Source organism: Panthera leo, chromosome B1 (genome assembly GCF_018350215.1).
Source record: "Panthera leo isolate Ple1 chromosome B1, P.leo_Ple1_pat1.1, whole genome shotgun sequence".
Taxonomy (NCBI): Eukaryota; Metazoa; Chordata; class Mammalia; order Carnivora; family Felidae; genus Panthera; species Panthera leo.
Window position 1 is genome coordinate 45,169,894 of NC_056682.1, and position 17,913 is coordinate 45,187,806.

General features: G+C 44.7%; 1 long non-coding RNA gene across 1 annotated transcript; it reads left to right on the forward strand.

Moving 5' to 3' along the window:
• Positions 1-11,197: 11,197 nt before the first annotated feature.
• Positions 11,198-16,936, forward strand: LOC122216907. Its single transcript, XR_006201180.1, has 3 exons — positions 11,198-11,284; positions 13,609-13,645; positions 16,534-16,936. It is a non-coding gene; the product is annotated as an uncharacterized LOC122216907 (long non-coding RNA).
• The last annotated feature ends 977 nt before the right edge of the window (positions 16,937-17,913 follow it).

Sequence of the window (17,913 nt, forward strand, 5' to 3'; positions counted from 1 at the left end):
TCAGGAAGAGCTAACAATTATAAATGTCTATGCACCAATTTCGAAGCACCCAAATATATAAAATAATTAACCACAAACATAAGCAATCTTATTGGCAAGAATGTGGTAATTGCAGGGGACTTGAATACTCCACTTGCAACAATGGACAGATCATCTAGATAGAAAATCAGTAAAGTAACAATGGCTCTGAATGATACACTGGACCAAATGGACCTAACAGATATATTTAGAACTCTACATCCTAAAGCAGCAGAATATACTTTTTCTCCAGTACACATGGAACATTCTCCAAGATAGAGCACATACTGGGTCACAAAACAGCCCTAAATAAATACAAAAGAACTGAGATCATACCATACAGACTTTCAGGTCACAATGCTATGAAACTTGAAATCAACCACAGGAAAAAGTCTGAAAAATCTCCAAAAGCATGGATGTTAAAGAACATCTTACTAAAGAATGAGTGGGACAACCAGGCAATTAGAGAAGAAATTTAAAAATATAGGGAAACAAATGAAAATGAAAACACAACAATCCAAACCCTTTGGGATGCAGCAAAGGCAGTCCTAAGAGGAAATTATATTGCAATCCAGGCCTATCTCAAGAAACAAGAAAAATCCCCAATACAAAATGTAACAGCACACCTAAAGAAACTAGAGGCAGAACAGCAAAGACACTCAAAACCCAGCAGCAGAAGAAAAATAATAAATATCAGGGCAGAAATAAACAATATATAGTCCAAAAAAAAAAAAAAAACCCCACAAGACAGAGCAGATCAATGAAAATAAGAGTTGGTTTTTTCAAAAAATAAAGTGATAAACCTCTAGCCAGCCTTCTCAAAAAGAAGAGTGAGGACCCAAATAGATAAAATCACAAATGAAAATGGATTTTTTACAACCAATCCCTCAGAAATACAAGCAATTAGCAGGGAATACTATGAAAAATTATATGCTGACAAACTAGACAACTTGGAAGAAATGGACAAATTCCTAAACACCCACACACTACCAAAACTCAAACGGGAAGAAATAGAAAATTTGAACAGACCCATAACTAGTGAATAAATGGAATCGGTTATCAAAAATCTCCCAACAAATAAGAGTCCTGGACCAGATGGCTTCCCTGGGGAATTCTACCAGACATTTAAAGCACAGTTAATACCTATCCTTCTCAAGCTGTTCCAAAAAATAGAAATGGAAGGAAAACTTCCGGACTCATTCTATGAAGCCAGCATTACTTTGATTCCCAAACCAGACATAGACCCAGAAATAAAAGAGAACTACAGGCCAATATCCCTGACGATTATGGATGCAAAAATTCTCAGCAAGATACTAGCAAATCGAATTCAACAGCATATAAAAAGAATTATTCACCATGATCAAGTGGGATTCATTCCTGGGCTGCAGGGCTGGTTCAATATTCACAAATCAATCAATGTGATACATCACATAAATAAAAGAAAGGATAAGAACCACATGATCCTGTCAATAGATGCAGAAAGATAATGTGATAAAATACAGCATCCCTTCTTAATAAAAACTCTTGAGAAAATTGGGATAGAAGGAACATACTTAAACATCATAAAAGCCATTTATGAAAAGCCCACAGCTAGTATCATCCTCAATGGGGAAAAACTGGGAGCTTTCCCCCGGAGATCAGGAACACAACAGGGATGTCCACTTTCAGTTAGAGAAGGACAGATATCATGTTTTCACTCGTATGTGGATCTTGAGAAACTGAACAGAAGACCATGGGGGAAGGGAAGGGGAAAAAAATAGTTACAAACAGAGAGGGAGGGAGGCAAACCATAAGAGACTCTTAAGTACAGAGAACAAACTGAGAGTTGATGGAGGATGGGGGAGAGGGGAAAGTGGGCGATGGGCACTGGGTGTTGGGATGAGCACTGGGTGTTGTATGGAAGCCAATTTGACAACAAATTATATTTAAAAAATTCTTATAAATCAGCTAGTTCCACTAAAGCTTATTTTTAAGCTTTGTTAGGTTAGGTTTAGAGTAGCCTTAACTCCAGGGTTAGCCTATTTATGTTTATTTGGTGTGACCTTTTTGGAATCTCTGCTGAGTACCCTGCATGTTCAACAAAGTCTTGGCAGTCTGGTTGATTAGAACTTGAGCATATCTCAGCCTTTTTTGGGCTCTGGGGATTGTTAAGCTTGTGGCCTCACCTTAGTATCCAGCCAAAGACTCAAGGGAATCTCTTTTTCTGTGTAGCTCGCTCTTCTCTTGACGGTTTGCCCTGTAAATTCAAGTTACCTTTGCTTCCTCAACTTTGATTTTTGTCTCATCAACTCAGTGAGTCTACGGTTTTCTGCTATTATTTTTCTTCTCTTTAATGTAATCCAGAAGGTACCCTCTGTCAAAAGTTGGGGTGATAGGCTCACCTTGTTTTTCTGTTTTACAATCTCAGGGATTGTAATCCTATGCTGCCTACTTTCAGATGTTTGAAATCAGTTTTAAATGCAATATTTCCAATTGTCTAGTTGTTTATTGTAGGTGGGCAAATCCAACTCCAGTAATTCAATGCAGTTAGAAGCAGAAGTCAAGTGTTTAGAATTCTGAGACTAGATAGTAGAACCTGAGCCTATGAAGCGAGGAGCAGCCAGACACAAAGGCAGAAATGTGAAAGAGTTTTGTGTCATAGAAACCAAGGAAGGAAAGGAAAGCCTTTTAAGAAAAGAAGAGTTGTACAACTCTGTGGAATATTTTGAGGGGGTCAAATAAAATTTAGACTAAAAAGTAGCCTTGAATCCAGTAACTTGGAAACCACTGGTGGTTTTATAGAGATCTGTTTCCAAGGAACAGATTGGAAACTAGATGGTTCTGGAGGAAGGGAATGAGTGGTAGTTGAGTTTACTGGTTAGAGTAACACTAGTTCTTGCAACAAATAAAATCCAAAATTTCAGCACCTGGAACAGTGGTGTTTCTGGATGTCCCTGGCCATTGGGCAACTTTCTCTCATGATAGGATTCAAGGATTCAGTCTCATTTCTTTTTCTTTTTCTTTTTTTTTTTTGACAGCGTCATCCCCTAGTGGGACCTCATCATTGCAGTTGTCTGCATCTAACTGGTTATTAGGGGAAGCAGCACCGGGAAAGCTACTTCCTAAAACCTTTGCCTCGAAGTTACACCCAACTTTTGCTCCTTTTTCATTGGTAGAACTAATGACGTGGCCATACCTAGATGCAAGGAAGCCTGGAAATAGAGCCTGGGCCGCCACCATGCTCTATAATTAGAAGAGGGGTATGACATTTGTAGGGCAACAAGCCATCTCTGCCACGGTAGAGATAATGCTTTTGAGAAGTTTGCTTTGAGTGGCAGGAGAGCGTTTGGCTCAAAGCTGGATAGACGTGAGAGGTTAATCTGAAAGATTGGGGCATGTTTTCAAGCCACTGGGAGTGCTCCAAGTCAAGAGAGAGGTTAAACATACAAGAAAGGGAGAAACAGAATGAATATGAAAAAAAGGCAAGGTAGAAGAGTAGGATATGTAAAGCTCAAATACCAGGACTGGTCTCAGGGAGGGTGAACAGCGGTTCTGTTGTATCGAAAGGGGAGACTAGGGGAAGGCATAGGCAGGTTTTATGATTAGTTAATGTCAACACAGGGAGTTCCTCTCTGCTGGTGCCTATTTTTTTCTAGGAAATAGGAGGTAAATTAAGGAGGACGTGTGGGACATGGGAAGTTTGAGGTGAGTAAAGATTTAGAATTATTGCTGCCTTGCTCAGTCTTATTGTACAGTAGATGCTCTATAAATGTTTTTTGAGTATTGATGTATGCATTGCCTTTCCCAAGATTTTTAGGGCACCATCTAGGGATTGTTATGAATAAACAAGGGCTCCTTCCTTCTGCCTCTGAGCAGGCAACAAACTCTTGCTGTGAATCTAGGTGCCATTGGCTGGAATGAATTATAAGGGAAGCCCATCTTTTTTTTTGACCACACCTGGAGGAACTTGGTCACTGAATTCCTAAAGAATCTTGTTACATAAATTACTCCTCTGACCTGGAGCGCATGGAAATATTTTCACCTGCTGCCAACAGCTGCAAAGCCCCTGGTTTCAGGATGGAGGTGGGAGGCAGTGGGTTTTGAAGGGTGTCGAGTATCCAGTAGGCTGTCTGGCCTCCCTGAGCCACCCATAGAAGCCCTCGCCTTCCCCTCTCCTATCCTTTTCTGTTGCCTCCAGAGTAGAGAAAACCAGACCTCAGAGTTAACAGGCACCTGTTTCCTGCTGCATGTATTTAGGATTAGGTCATGAACCTGAAATGAATGAAATGAAAGGTGGGCGCTGTGCCAGAAAATACTGAATTTACAAAGCGAGCGTGCTTGTGTTCAAGCCCTCAGAAGATGGACTCTCCGCCCACCCTCCTCCCCACCACGGGTCCCTTCCCTCTCCACCTCCTGCGCCCTGTCGCCCACTTGTCCCAACCTCTTACTCTTTCTCCCCATTTGGCTTCTCTCCCCGTGCCCTCCACAGCCCCCATTTCTCTTCCGTTCCCCGCTCTGACCCCGCAGAGCCTCGCGAGCTGGCGACCCTGCAGCCAAGGGCTCCCGCAGCCTTCCTGGAGCCTGCTGCTCCCTGTTATTTTCATTTCCCTGTAATTCGAGGGGACAGGTGAGATGTGCTTCAAAACACTGTAATCATATTTTAAATGGAAATGAAATGTGTGAATTAAATGTAAATTACAGTAGAATGGAAGGACAATCACTATTAGTTAAGGGCTGACACCTATTTTTGCAGACCTTTCCCAAACGCCACAACTTGTTTCCCCACATGTGTGATGAGAAGTTGTAATTATGTGGCAGCTGCTTCTGCAGTGGGGCTGATGCTGGTTACTGGATCATTTGTGCAAGGGGGTCTGGGTGCCGGGCCGCGGATGTATTTTAAATAGATACGGACTGCTGTTGGTACTATAAAATTACCCAGAAGAAATGATATTTTTATGCGAGGGCCGTGAAAAGAAACCTTTTTTTGTTGTTGTTTTGTTTTCCCCTTGGAAAGGTGAGGCGGTAATAGAAAGGGACACTTTTATATAGTCAATTTATTTACGGATTCTCCATTTGCTTTTATATTGGAAAAATATGTGCTGTGCCAATGGGTTGCAATTTGGCTCTCAATCTTGGCCTGCCTCCCTCCCACCTAGTGCAGAATGCCTTGGTGCTTCCTAGGGGAGCCCACGGTCCTCCTGTACGACCATTACTGGAGCATTTTTCAAGACAGGATCAGCCCTTTGCTATAATTCCTTGGATGATGAAGGTAATAATTTTATTATCTATCTACCCAAAGCCATGACAAACAGCAAAAAAGATTTAAAAAGAAAATCATTTAATCCCCATCAATCCAGTCTTTTGTTTTGCTTTATGTGGGCACAATGACTGGTTGAGTGTGTTTTAAAACTTTCTGAGCCGTTTCTGTGGTGTGTTGCAGAACTTTCAGAGGTAAGGGCCGATCTGGATGAAATAGATAAAGTTAGAAGCAGCAAGGGGCGATCAGTAAATGCATTAAAAAGGGATCTATTTACATGTTCATTGTTGATTCTAACTCCTGTTTGCCTCAAGTAAATTCCTCGTTCTCCGTGGGAGCAGTCAGCAGATAATATATGTTGAATAATCACGTGTGTCACTGAAATTTACCAATCTTGCATTTTTCGGGCAACAGAGATGCAAGCTCAGTCAATATTTAGTTCTTAGGGACACTGGTGATTAAGGTGTAACGTCTGGCTTGAGATTAGCAAAGGGTCCATCTTGAAGATTCTCTGGCATCTGGCCAATCCCCACCTCTGCCCCTGGCCTCCTCTTCCATGGTCTCTCGTAGGCCACTGCCAAGGGCTCCAGAACAGCCCAGCACCTCGCTGGGCTCCACCTCGCTGCCTGAGCTCACATTGTAAATGCAGCTCTGACCGTGTCACTGGCTGCCCTGGTGAGAACCCTCGGGGGCCTTGGTGAGACAGAGTCAGGGGTCCGCGATGTAGCCACACATGTAGTCAAGTGTCCCTGATGTAGCTCCCAATACTCCAGGCCCTTTCCCTCTGCTTCCAACCAATTCTTCTTTGAAGGTCTGCTCCCAAGTTCTCTGCCTGGTAATCCCACTTACCCTTTAAAGTTTCTCTTAGAATTCTCCTTGGGGGAAAAGCTTTCCCAAAGCTCCTGAAGACCAAACCAAGTGCTTTGGTGGCTGTGTCCAGGCATGCTGTGCTCACCACACTGAATTATTACTGACTTTATACACACCTACCTCTAGATTAACACCCAAATAAATGCCTGGCACAGCTTGACAGTAAACCTCTTGGGTGGTGGCTGCTTCTCTTTGCAAAGTTGAGGGGCTAAAATAAATAAACTTGACTATAGGCCAATTTTTGAATTCCTCGACAGTGTCTTCTTTTGCTGACATTATCCATCTTCCTTTTAAAATAAAACATAAAACGGCTGTATACAACAAAATGTAAACCACATCAAGTGTCTTCCTTTTGATTGCATTATGTCTACCACCACCTTGTTTATGTTCGTGTGGAAATAAAATTAGTTGGCAGCATGTGTTCTAAATGCAAATCTGATCATGGCACTTGCTCCTCTGTCTTCTGGCTTGCTGATACAAAGGGTGGTTGGGATGAGCAGAAAGGTCAAAAGGGAATTTATAGATATTTTATAATATCTATATTTTATGTTATAATATCTTATTTTATTATATTTTATAATATATAGCTTTGTAAATATTTGATTATATTTTATAATATATAAATATGTAAATATTTTATCATATTTTGTAATATATATAAACATAAATATTTTATTATATTTTATAATATATTTTATAATATCTATATTATAGATATAGATATTTATAGATATTTTATATCTATTTATTTGCTAGTGTCTTTTGTTTTATTTAGTTTTTATTATCATTTTTATTTTAGAGACAGTGAGAGTGACAGGAGGGGAGAGGGACAGAGGTAGAGAGAATCTTAAGCAGGCTTCATGTTCAGCATGGAGCCCAGTGTGGGGCTTGATCCCACAACCCTGAATCATGACCTGAGCCAAAATGAAGAGTTGGATGCTCATCCGACTGAGCCACCCAGGCGCCCCTATGCTGTGATTTATAAAAAGAAATACATATTTGATGTTCATTCTGTTTCTGGCACAGAGCTCCTAAAGCCCTTAGAATTTGTCTTTTGTTATGCTGATGAGGGGACATCTAGACTGCACCTAAGGATGGGGTCTGGTTGCCAGGATAGTCAACTTGGTGATTAGAGGGCTGCAACTTTCAGTACTACCCTTGAATTTCTGGGAGGAGTAAGGGGCTGGAGATTGAGTTCCATCATCAGTTCCATCACCAATGACTTAACTGATTGTGGCTATGTAATGAAGCCTTCGTAAGAACCCAAAGGACAGGGTTCAGAGAACTTCCAGGTTGGTGAACACGTAGAGGTGCTGGGAGAGTGCACACCTAGAGAAGGCATGAAGATCTGCTCTCTTCCCTCATACCTCGCCCTATGCCCCTCTTCCATCTGGCAGTTCCTGAGTTATATCCTTTTATAATACACTGGTAATCTAGTAACTAAAATATTTCTCTGAGTTCTGTGAGCCACTCTAACAAATTAATCAAATGCAAGGAGGCTATCATTGGAACCTCCAATCTATAGCCATTGGATCAAAAGCACAGGTGACAACCTGGACTTGTGAGTGGCATCTGAAGTGGGGAGATGGGCAGTCTTCTAGGACTAAACCCTTTCCTATGGGATCTGACACCATGTCTAGGTAGATAGTGTCAGAATTGAGTTGGATTGTAGGACACTCAACTGGTGTCACAGAATTGCTTGGTGGTGAAGAACCCCGTACGTTGTACTGGTGATGAGAATCATCACATAGTGAAAAGGAAAGAGTAGATGTTTCTGGAGATCCCTTCAAGCCCACTTCTGTTCTATAAAATAGAGAAGGCATTAGTATTCCCACCATAAAAATGAGGAAACTTATTCAGAGGGCCGGTACCAATCAGAGAAATGGAGGCAAAGAGAAATTAGGTGGTATGTTCAGAGTAAGAGTTAGTAACAGAGTTAGCCAGAAGCCCCGGAGCTGATGAGGTTCCCTGCAGTACCTGGAGTTCTCGTAGGCTGTGGCATGCCTAACAGCTATCAAAGAAGCAAAGTTGTTTGGGGCCCAACAGATTTGGTGAGTATTCTAGAAGAACAATTATTCCTACACAATTTATTATTAAGAAGCCTGGATGTTTCCTCAGATGATAGTAATTCTGATTGAGATCTACCTGGGGTACCAGGATGAAGTGTGGTGGGGGTGAGAATAGCCCTTGCTTCTGACCGCACCCATGCCATAATGCCCATGTCAATCTCTGCATCAGAAAGTGAGTTGCCAAATGTCCTTCTGACCTGCACTAGAAGTTAAGAAGTTTCAACCAACCCCTGCCCCCTGCCCCCAGGAAAACTCAGCCACCAGATCAACCTCTTTCTATTAATATATCTAGACAGCCTCTACAAACCTGGGATTTATGCTGGTAACCTGGGTCTCGGGAGGGCCTAGCTCAATTTGTGCAGAAATTCCACCAACGGTGGAGAGTTGATTTAGTGTCAGAAAAGGGTGTTTGAAACAAGTGCATTTTCCTTTACGAGTCTTTTAACATCAGGAGAGAAATACAGCTGATTGCAATTGATTTGTATACGTGGCTCTTTGTGTGAAGTGTCACAGCATGTTTTATAGGAAGAGGGAAACAAAGAAGGAGAAGGGAGAGAAATCGCTCTCCTAGAAGATGCAGGACAGAGTGCAAGGAAGCACATCTTACAGAACACTGTTTGGCCCTCCCGGTGACAGGCATGGATCCCTGCTCCATCACCTACTTTCTGTGTGACCCTGGCAAGTCGCTTAAGGTCTCAAAGCCCTGGTTTCAACATCCGTGAAAGGGGAATAACAATAGTTCCTACCCCATAGGCTGTGGGGAAGGTGAAATCAGCTGGTGCGGCTGAAGGGAGAAGGGTAGTGCTTGCAATAAATGATAGCAAAAAGAAAAAGCACTTGGGGGCCTGGGTTGCTGTATACTCACCAAGTCAAGGCTTTCAGGAAGTCTTTCAGAAGTCAGTGGTTAAAGTCGCACTCACTCCTTTGGGACTGAATCTTCAAAAGTTGTGAACAGGCTTTCTGCCTCTTCCCCATGCCTCCCAACCCCAGTGGCTTTGTTCTCCTCCACTTCCTCTGCCTCTCTAAAAGCTACTTCCAGGAAAGGGCTTTATAAGAGCCCATTGTACTGAATGGACCATTCAGTTTAATGATCATTTAGAGTGTGTCACATATAGGAGAACACCGGAGCCCTTTATGGTTTGAGAAACACTCTCATGATGGCCCCTGGGGTGGCTCAGTTGGTTAAGCATCTGACTCTTGATTTTGGCTCAGGTCACGATCTCTTGGTTTGTGAGTTTCGAGCTTCGTGCTGACAGTATGGAGCGTGCTTGGGATTCTCTCTCTCTCCTTTTCTCTTTGCCCCTCACCCACTTGCTCTCTCTCATAAATAAACAAACTAAAAAAAACACCAAAAACCACTTTCATGCACATGACCTCATTTAATCATCTCAGCAATTCTATGAGATATACAGGTGGCCCCTGACATACTATGATTTGATTTTTCAGCTTGAGGAGGGTGTGAAAGCCATCACATTTATTAGAAACCAGACTTCAAATTTTGAGTTTTGGTCTTTTCCCCGGCTAGCCATCAGGCAGGATGATTCTTTCTGGTGATGCTGGGTGAGGCAGGGAGGCGCAGCCCCCAGTCAGCCATGTGATCACAAGGGTGGACTGACAACTATTCTGTTTCTCGCTTTCGGTACAGTGTTCAATCAATTACAGGAGATGTTCAACACTTTATTATAAACTAGGCTTTGTGTTAGGGGGTTTTGCTCAACTGTCGGCTAATGTCAGTGTATGGAGTATATTTAAAGTTGGCTAGGCTAAGCCCTGATGTTCAGTAGGTTAGGTGTATTAAATGTATTTCCCACTTCTGATATTTTCAACCTATTATGGGTTTATGGGGACATAACTCAATTGTCAGTCAAAGAAGATCCGTATAAGACAGGTGGTATTTATCCTATCGTAAAATGAAATATAGGCAGAGAAGAGTAACTTTTCAAAATTCATGTTTTTGTTCCTATATATAGTTTTAGGTATACATAAATGACTGACTAAAATTGCACAATTAATAAAGTAAGGATTTATGACTTGGTTTTGTTTTTCTGACTGAATTTTAGTATATTTTAAAAGAAAGAACATTAAAGCAAAGAAAAGACTAGTTGTGGAGTTTCAGCATACGTCAAAAATCAGGGAGTGGGAGTACTTTGTGGGCTAGGAGTCTTTTCCAATGTCTTTGCTGTAACATTGTACAGAAGCCTGGCAGTCTATGGGAAGGCCCAACTCTGCCCAAGGTATATAATAGCAAAAGTTTTGACTTTCTCTTGGCCTTAAGCTTTCTTAATGTGTCTGTATATTCCTTCACTATCTTCTCCACTAACGTGCCTGTGTTAGTTATCTACTGCTGTGTAACAAGTTACCCCCCAATGTAGCAACTTAAAAAAAAACATATTTATTATCTAATAGTTTCTGTGGGTCAGGAATCCAGGCACCACTTAGCTGACCCTCTGCTTCTTGGTCTCTCAGAAGGCTGCGATCAAGGTGTTGGCTGGGACTGTGGTCATCTTGAAGCTCAAAGTGGGGGTGGATTTACTTCCAAACTCATCAATGGTTGTTGGCAGAACTCAGTTCCTCAGTGGCTGTTGGCTGGGGTTGCCCTCAGTTCCTTCTTATATGAGTTTCCCCACAGGGAAGCTCATCCAAGTGAGAGAGAAAGAGAATGAACAAGATGGAACTCACAGCCTTTGTGAGGTTAATCTCTGAGGTGACATGCCATCACTTTTGCCGTACTCTATTCACTGGAAGTGAGTCATTAGGTCCAGTCCATACTCAAGAGAGTTTACAAAGGCCCACATACCAGGAGGTAGAGCTCGTCGGGTCATTCTAGAAGTCTGCCGAACCACAATGCCTTTGTAGGGACTGGAGCCAGCCCTCAGGACCAGAAACAGGCTCTAACAGCTTCCTTCTCTTATTTCTACTTTGAAATCAGTAGTATCTCCTCAACCTTTGTGGGAGCAGTTGTGAGGGTGTCCTCTTGAGCCAAGCCCCTAGGCAACTGACTTGATAGTGAAGCAAACTGAATTCAACCTAAGCAACTCATAACCAGTACCCGAAGCTGGGCTGTAATGAATGAGAACGAGCGCGCTTCAAGGTTGGGCAAGTCTTTTGATTCTTTGTTCTTTCCCTCACTCAAGTGGTTATGATATGTGAACCCAGAGGACAAACTTTCCCAAAACAGGGATAGAGAATCTCTTGTTTTGGCAGTACTGCCTCCTGCAAAGGTAGGGTGGGGTCAGAATCCGGGAGCACGGATGCCGCTGCCAGCTCCCAGTCCCCAGGCGGCGGTGTCTGCGAACAGAGGAGGTATGCCCTGGCTCGGCCGGTACGTCTGTCAAGGCAGCTCCAGGCTGCCTTGAAACAGAAGCCTGTTGTTTCCCAGGAATGTCAGGTCCCATGTGCGCAGAACCATGCCATTGCTTTGGCAAGTTCGTTTTATTTTCATTCATTTAATTGCCTCTCTCAGCTGTTTGTTTTATGAGGAGTTAGTTTCATTAGTCTACTAAGCCCACGTGCTAGCTCCGTGCGCTCAAACGTTGCGTGGACGTTGAGTTTTTCCCCAACTGGGTCTTGCAGAGAACATATATGACCCTAGCGTTGCCCTCTTGAAGTTGAGGCCTGGCATGGATTGCCTGGCATGGGGCCAGGAAGTTCATTAAGTCTTCATCTGAGTTGGTGTAACTTTCTTATGTAAAAGCCACTGACGGCTCCCTGTTTGCAGGAAATGCCAAGCTTGTTGGCGTGAATACAGGCCCTTCACAGCCTGGCCCGAGTCTGCCTCCCCACAGGCCTGTCCAGCTGCTTGTCTGGATCTCCTGTCCACACAACAGCTAGAATCCTAGCCTGCTTTCACGCTGTTTCTTTATTCATGCATTTCCCTCACTGTGGGATGAAGGCCCTCCCTCTCTGACCCCCTCTGCCCATCTCTGCGTGGCAATCTCCTCCTCATCTTCCAAGGCCCTGCTCAAACACTAGCTCTGCTTTGTAACTTTTCGGACCTCCTGCTTTCCTTTGGGTTAGAACTCGCGGGTCGATAGCAGCTGCCATCAGCACCCCACCCATTTCCCCTTGGCATTTACCACGTTTTGACACACCAGCCTGACTTCCCACTGCCAGCACCCGCAACTCTTTTTCTGGGGGCTTCCTTTGTCTGCCCACCCTGCCCAGGTGCAGGGTGGGTTGGAAATGTTGGGAGTTATGTCCCCAGAGCAGCCCACCCCCAATAACTGATGGGACTCAGTAGACAAACACCCCGGCTCCCTCACCCTTTGGGCAGGGCATTCCCGAGGCATTTCTCTACAGCAGCCCCTGGGGTCTCCCATGGAGCGAAGCTCCACTTGCCCACAGAAGCAACTGGTTGATAACACATCCCTTCATCCCTTCTCGGTTCCTTCCCCTTCCTTTCTCATTCCCCCCCTTCCCTATCACTGTTCACCCCCCGCCCCCACCCCAACAGCCAATAACGTCTTTGTACTTGAATGTTTGCTTCAGGGTCTGCTTCTGGGAATCCCAACTAATACAGAGCCCTTCATTTGTGTTTGGGCTCTGTCTACACATTTGTTACAGCCCATATTACAATGTATTGTGTGTTGCCATGGTGTCCTGTGTCCACCGTGACCTCCTTGAGGACAAGATCTCTGCCTTGTCCCTCTCCGCATCCCCCACACTGAGTGCAGTGTCGGGCCCACAAGCAGTGCTCAGACTTTTGCAGAGTTGATTGATTCTCTTTGCTCATTTTCCTGTTTTGTTTTGTTTTTTTATTTAATTTTTCTGTTTTCATAGCTGATGGAGTTTAGATCCTGTTTTTGAGCCAGAGGATGAAGTGGTCAGCCAGAGCATCTCAGCATCACTGTGGGCCCAGCCTCTCTTGTGGCCCTTTGTGTCAAGAAGTTTGCCCAGAGGGTTATGTAGCCAGGTGACAGAGCAGCCCTATGCTGGCCACTCTTTGACAGACTGCGAGATTGCATTTTGCATTTTGTGTGGTTGCACTGGTCTTAATTTGGTACAGACAGCATCTGTTCTCATTTCTTTTACCCGGACTCTGTAGTTGCAAATGAGAAATCGGGACGAGTGTAAATGAGATATTGGGAATAAAATCCCATGCTGCAAAGTGCTGAAGTCCCAGGAAAAGGAAGAAATATCTGCTGTGCTATCCTGGGATCACCTTAGATGCCTGCTGAGGTATACTCACATACGCTCCCTGGCCAAGTTTGGGACTTGGGGCAGAATTTCTCACCCCACCTGAGTGAAGAGTTGGAGGGCTGGGGAATGACACATTGGAAGGTTGAGTAAGATTCTCAGAAGAAAGTCTTTACTACAATATTATTATTATTATTATTATTATTATTATTATTATTATTATATTATTCTGTGATGACCTTATTCAGTTTTGTCTATAATTATTGCACTTTTTTTCAGGGTGAGAGAGGAAAAGGGACCAGGAAGTGCTCACCAGGTGGGGTATCACTCTCTTTTGTGTCAAGTACTTCTTTACAGAGGACAAAACCCCAACCACAGTGCAGGGAGCATTCTGTACCTATTGGCAGAGCTCCACAACTGACAGACAATGAATGGTCCCAGGTTGGCAAGCAGGCTGGGTGCCCCATCGTCTAGTTTCATCTGGTTGAGCTTGGTTTGGTTGGTGCTCCATTTGCCTCCAGGCCTTGAGAATGTTTCTGATGGGGCAGGAAGGTGATAATAAGGCCTCTTAGCACCACTGATTAGCCCCTCTTGCTTCTGTCCCCTTGGTTCCTGGGAAGTTAACACCTGTGGGCTTTTCCCTTGGAAGAAGCCCAACTGGGTCGTTCTTGCTGAAAGTAGATCCTTGATCCAGAGTGTCGTTTTTATTTTTCTTTTTTTAACAGCAGGTCTTTAATGCATTGTTATGACCTTGGGAACACTGCAAAATAGAATGGCATGGGGCATCAAGGGTATAAGACGGCCCAGAGTCTTTTCTTGAGAACTGTGCTTTGCTCTGACATATGTCTTGCTTAGTTAGTTTATTAGAATTAAGATATATTCCTTTATGAGTGAAAATATATGGTAGGATTTCTATTGACTATCCTTACTTGGCCAAATAAAAAGTTGGCAACAACCTTATCATTTCTAACATTCCCTTCAAAAATATATTTTTCATAGATTGGTGATACACAGAAGACAGTGGACAGATATAGAGGACTGATTAAATACTCCATGAGTCCTCATCTAAGCCTGATTTTTTTTTACTTTCTGTAGAAGAGTATACTTTGCCATCGATGCCTAGCTTTCCTTATCTGCAAGATGGGGGCGGAGACCAGGCCACCTAGCTTTATATAGATCAACTGAGAAGGTGATTAGGGTAAGAAAAATCCATGAGGAATGAGGTAGGCTGAGAAATGGCCTTCAAGAGATATCCACTTCCTAAGCCCTGGAACCTGTGATAGTTATCTTATGTGGAAAAAAAAATGGAGGGGGTGGGTGGGTATTTGCAGATGGGACTCAATTAAGGATCTTGAGAAGGGAAAACTGTCCTGGATTATCCAGGTGGCTCTAAACAAAATCACACACATCCTTATAAAAGGGAGGCGAAGGAGACTGCAGACACAGGAGAAGGAGATGTGAAAGCATAAAGCAGAGCAGAAAGAGATTTGAAGATAATGTCCTTGCAGATTAGAGTGATGTAGTCACAAGCCAAGGAATGCCAGAAACTACTAGAAGCTGTGAGAGGCAGGGAATGGATTCTCCCCAAGCACCTCTGGAGAGCATGGCCCTGGCCTTACTGACATCTTGATTTCAGCCCAGTGATACTGACTTTGGACTTTTGACCTCCAGAACTGTGAGAGAGTAAGTTTCTGTTGTTTTACGCCTCCGACGTTGTGGTAATTTGTCACAACAGTCACAGGAGACTAACAGAGGATTCCAGACTCTAAGCTCCTTTAGACTAGGGATTAATCCTGTGTTTCTTTAATCTCTCAAACAATGCCTTATCCTTAGCATGGACATACCTAGCTGCCCACACCTGTAGATGAGACGGCTCAGCAGCGATCTGCTATTTAAGGGCAAATCTTCTGAGTCTTCTCTTTTAGGGCCTGTAGACATTTCCTGGATTGTTGAGGACATGTAACCATGGCTCTTTCTCAACTTCATTTCTAGAAACATTAGACTGTCTCCTTGACGTTACACAGAAAGAGATGTTCTTTGCAAGGCAGTGGTTCGGACTTGAAAGAGGCATATTTTTTAGCAGACAGTGGGATGAGAAACGGGAGTCTGTGCCACGAACCCTTTCTACGAACAGTACAGTGAAAGCATACCTTTTCTTGGTTCAGGTCCCTTCTGAGTAAGAATTCGTTTCCTGTTTTGCTTTTCAACCTGAGAAGTGACTGTCAGGGGTTGAATTATGTCCCCCTCAAATCCACATGGTGAAATACCTCAGAATGTGACCTTATTTGGAAATAGCGCCACTGCAGATGTAATCAGTTAAGATAAAGTCATTAGGGTAGGCCCTAACCCAGAGTACTGGTGCCCTTATATAAAGGGGAAATTTGGACAAAGACCCACAGACATGGGGAGAATGTCACGAAGGCAGAGATGGCGTGATGCACCTACAATTCAAGGAACACCACAGATCGCCAGCAAACCCCTGGAAGCTAGGGGAGAGGCGTGGGACAGAGTCCCCCTCACAGCCTCAGGAGGAACCAATGCCGCAGATACGTTGATCTTGAACTTCTGGCTTCCAGAACTTCGAGACAACACGTTGCCGTTGTTGAAGCTGCTCAGCATGCAGTTCTTTGTTATGGCGGCCCGAGTCAACGAGCCCAGTGCCACCAACTTGTGCTCTATGTGTCTTGCCTGCACCTTGTAGGGAGCAGCTAAATGAAAGAGAGAGAACAAGAGGGAGTGCTCCTGCTTGCATGCAGGGCAGAAGTGCAGCCTTTAGAAGTGTGGCCTTGATGTCTGAACAGCAATCCTTCCACACCCAGCAATTTGTCTGCTGCCTGTGATAAGAAGATCCATGGAGTCTCAAAGCCACCTCCCTGTCCTAATCCCTCCCCAGGGAGCCAACCTTTCCCTCCAGATGGGGTCAGTGAAGGAAAGTAAAGTTTCAGTCATGCCTTTCAAGTTGCCCTCCCCTCCCCTCTCGCTTTGGTCTCTCCCCCTCCCCCCACAGCCCCCCTTGTTTCCAAGTGCCCAGCCTTGTCAGAAGAGAGGGGACCATCTGGTTAGTCCTTGTTTACTGCACACCCTGCCAGTTTGAGCTTATTAATCATATTTACCCAAGTATCTTAATTACTCCCTGTCTAGCAACTTGCTTTGCACTCAGCTGTTGACCCCTCTTTTTTTATTCCTTTCTATCATTAATCATAGGCGCAGCGTGGGTACAGGAATTCCTGAAGCTTGGATTTCGCTGGCACCGTTACCACTCCCAGAGAGGAGCGGCTGGAGTTCACGGCTGGTTCCTGACAAACTTCCTAATTAATCTGCTGAAGATCAGAGGAGGACTAATCGGGGCTGAAGACTGTGTTGGGCCCATCCCCCCGCCCTTTCCGTGTGTGTGTCTGTGTGTGTGTCTGTGTGTGTGTGTACCGCGCGCCTGTGCACACACTTACAGTGCTGAGCTTGGCAGGAGAGAGTCTCAGCCAGCGATTCAGCACAATAGCATTCCTGCTGCTGCCACCTACCTTCCCTGCTTTGGGAGGAGGAATTTTCTTCTCTTGCTTAGAAGTTTCCAGGAGTCCCCACTCCTTCTGCTGGCGGATGCATGGCGGAATACACATCTTCCAGCCCACTTTCCTATGGGACCAGAATCTCGGGGCCGGTGCAGGCAGGAGCTGTCTCGTGCAGAGCGGATCAAAGCTTTCTCCGGTGGAGCCAAAGATCGGGGGGCCTCTCAGGAGCTCAAGATGCTCGGGGGCCCAAGACCGGCCAAATCCAGGGGCGGCTGCAGACCTCAGGAGCACCCGCTGCAGGGTGCCAGGCTAACAACTTCCAGACAGACAGCCGCTGCACGGGAGGAAATGCAGAGCCGAGGATAGCTGAGCAAGAGTAGGAAGTCTCTCGAATAAGCCGTGCCCCGTGTGCCCCTTTCTCTTTTCTTTAGCAGAAGGCAGCGGGCAGGCAACAAGGGCCGGGCTTCTTTCTTTCCGCCGGGCCTGAATCTCCAGGCCGAGAGACACCATTAAGGAGTATAATTTGTTGATCCAGGCTCTCCTTGCGTTTCAGTGCAGAGTGGCATCGTTTTCTTTATGACCTCGTAAAGTCACAGCCGAGAGGCCGATTTGGAAAACAAACTGCCTCAGGTTGACAGATAATTAGATACAGGGGACATATTATATGCCTTTGCATATAAATGTGCTCCGAGGCGTGTTGGTTCATCTGAAGTTGAGGTTAAAGGCGCGCCAGGTATTCCTGACACATCAGGATATATATTTTCATACGGTCTCGGGCGCTGTGTTGGTTTTATAGCCCTTTCATCCTGGCGCTGACTGATGGCGACCGAGCGCAACCCAACTTAAGAGGAGCGGGGCGCTCGCTCACCCATGAGCCTCTGCGCGGCCGCTGGGCTCCCCACCCCCTCGCTACTCCCCCCCCCCTTACCTCGCCCTGGCAGAGGGGCTGTTCTTCAGGCTTCCATGCCTTGCGCATGACCAATGGCCACCCTGGGCCGGGGGTGGAAGTGGGCAGGATCCACTTTTCTTTTCTTCTCCCCCCTCCTTTTTTTTTTTTTTTTTTTTGAATTCTGGGGAC